Source organism: Ochotona curzoniae, unplaced genomic scaffold, assembly GCF_017591425.1.
Source record: "Ochotona curzoniae isolate NIBS_2020 unplaced genomic scaffold, NIBS_Ocur_1.0 patch328, whole genome shotgun sequence".
NCBI lineage: Eukaryota > Metazoa > Chordata > Mammalia > Lagomorpha > Ochotonidae > Ochotona > Ochotona curzoniae.
The window spans coordinates 3,358-5,974 of NW_024466893.1; the positions used below are offsets into that span (position 1 = coordinate 3,358).

Here is a 2,617-nt window from a genome sequence, read left to right on the forward strand (position 1 = left end):
ATGTATAACCACAGGCACTATTAACAATTATATAGTTGAGGAATATTCCATCAGGGCCTGCCTCCTGGCCTTGCCCTGTCCAGCCCTGAGAAGTTCAATCTTTTGGGAGCAGAAACCACCACAAGAAGCCTTCTCTCTGTTTCTGTCCTTTCCTGTCTCTGCCTCACTCTTTCCAAATAAACAAATACATTTTAAAAACAACTAAGGAGAAATGACCTTGTGTTGACTCAAATACTAGTTGAAATGAGACCTTGGAAAATCACAGAGAATTGTCATAGAAACAATGGGTTTGGGCCCGGCATGGTGGCCTAGAACCTAAGGTCCTCCCCTGGAACGTGCTGGGATCCCATGTGGGTGCCCGTTCTAATCCCGGCAGCTCCACTTTTCATCCAGCTTCCTGCTTGTGGCCTGGGAAAGCAGTCCAGGATGGCCCAAAACCTTGGGACTCTGCACCTGTGTGGGAGACCCAGAAGAGCTCCTGGCTCCTGGCTTTGGATCAACCTCAGGCTGGTTCCGCAGTTCAGGGAGCTCACATTTCTCAACAGATGAGTTTCCTGTTATGTCCTATATTTCTGAGAAGAATGTTGTTGGAATTTTGATAGGGTCTGCATTGAATCTGTGGAATACTTTTCGTAATGTGGATATTTTGATGATATAGATTCTTCGAATCCTGGAGCATGGTACATCTTTATCTGACACGGAGCAGTCTCAGGACCCGTCATGGAGCATAGGCTCCTCCCAGAAATCCCAGGGGATCCTGGCACCACAGCCGTCTAACAGAAACATTGTAAAACACCTGTCTTCTGAAGATACATGGGGCAGAAGAGAAGAAAGAGAATAACCCGGCGTGTCTGCTGTCGCGTCTATGTCTGTCCCGATCAGACGAGCAGCAGACAGTCCATTGCCATTGCTCCGGATGGGGCCACACAGTTGGCCAGTCCAGGCACAGATGGCATACAGGGCCTGCACACATTGACCAGGACAAGGTCAGGCACTGCTCACAAGGGACGATGCTCCAGTATGAGTGCACCTCTGATGCACAGCAGATTCTTGTGCCCAGCAAGCAGGTGGTGGCACAACCGCATCGGGAGTTGTGCAGACACACCAGATCCGGACCACACCCTCAGTGACTTCACTGCCACAATCTGTGGTGATGACGTCACTGATGACATTGACATCTCAGGCAACTAAAACAGATGGCCCCCGGGTGAAAAGAGGAATACGGCTGATGAAAAACTGGGAAGCTACTAGAGAATGTCGCAGAAAGAAGAATCTGTGATATGTGAATATGGAAAATCAAAATAAAACTCTGATAGAAGAGGATGCACCAAAGCCTTGCACTCCTCGTTCCTTGTGGGAGACTTCCAAAGAAGCTCCAGGCTCCTCGCTTCTGAAGAAACTGGCTCAGTTCTGGCCGTTTCATCCAATTGGGGTCAATGGAAGACCTCTCCTTTGTCTCTCTCTCTTTTTTTTTTTTTTTATTGGAAAGGCGGATATACAGAGGAGAGACAGAGAGGAAGATCTTGTGTCCGATGATTCACTCCCTAAGTGAGCGCAATGGCCGATGCTGTGCCGATCTGAAGCCAGGAGCCTCTTCCTGGACTCCCACGCGGGTGCAGGGTCCCAAAGCCCTGGGCTGTCCTATACTGCTTTCCCGGGCCACAAGCAGGGAGCTGGAGGGGAAGCAGGGCTGCTGGGATAGAACCGGCGCCCATATGGGATCCCGGGCGTGCAAGGCGAGGACCTTAACCACTTGTGCCACCACGCCGGGCCCCCCTTTGTCTCTTTTAAGACTTAATGAAGAATGTCAATGGAACTAGAATGGATTGGTTATTTTGTTTTAATGTTTAATTATGCTGATCATCTGAATAAGTACTGGCACATAACAACCAGTCAGGGTGTCCCGGCAGCTGGTGGGTCGCAGGATGGGGCGTCTCATGCCTGGATCCTGGACAGACGCCATGTGCACATGGTGAGCTGTTCCCCAGACCTGCTGGGTTCCGGGGCTGCTTCCTTAGGTGTGAGTAGGGGCGGGGGGTGGGATCTCTGGGACTGGGCATGTCCGGAACGAACCCATTGCCTTCATTGGGTGGTGAATGGGATTTGGGAGGGGCGCGACTTGGGCCTGGGAATTTTTTTTTAAAGATTTATTTTTATTATTTTTTTATTTTAAAGGTGGATATACAGAGAGGAGAGACAGAGAGGAAGATCTTCCATCCGATGATGCACTCCCCAAGTGAGCGCAAAGGCCGATGCTATGCGGATCCAATGTCAGGAGCCTCTTCCTGGTCTCCCACGCGGGTGCAGGGTCCCAAAGCTTTGGGCGGTCCTCAACTGTTTCCCTGGGCACAGGCAGGAAGCTGCAAGGAAGCAGGGCTTTGGGGATAGAACTGGTGCCCATATGTGATTCCTGGTGTGCAAGGTGAGGACCTTAACCATTGCACCACCACGCTGGGCCTGGGCCTGGGAAGTTAAACCTCCAGCAGCCTCACGGCAGCTGGTGGGTCTCAGGAGGGCCGTCTCATGCCTGGATCCCGGACAGCCGCCATGTGCACATGCGCCATTTGGTGCCAGGCTCCGCCTGCTGGCAGCCTGGCTGGGAAGCTCTGGGGATTTG

At 51.6% G+C, this 2,617-nt stretch overlaps 1 pseudogene; it reads left to right on the forward strand.

Moving 5' to 3' along the window:
• The first annotated feature begins 658 nt into the window (after positions 1 to 658).
• On the forward strand, positions 659 to 1,279 carry LOC121167103 (annotated as a pseudogene).
• The last annotated feature ends 1,338 nt before the right edge of the window (positions 1,280 to 2,617 follow it).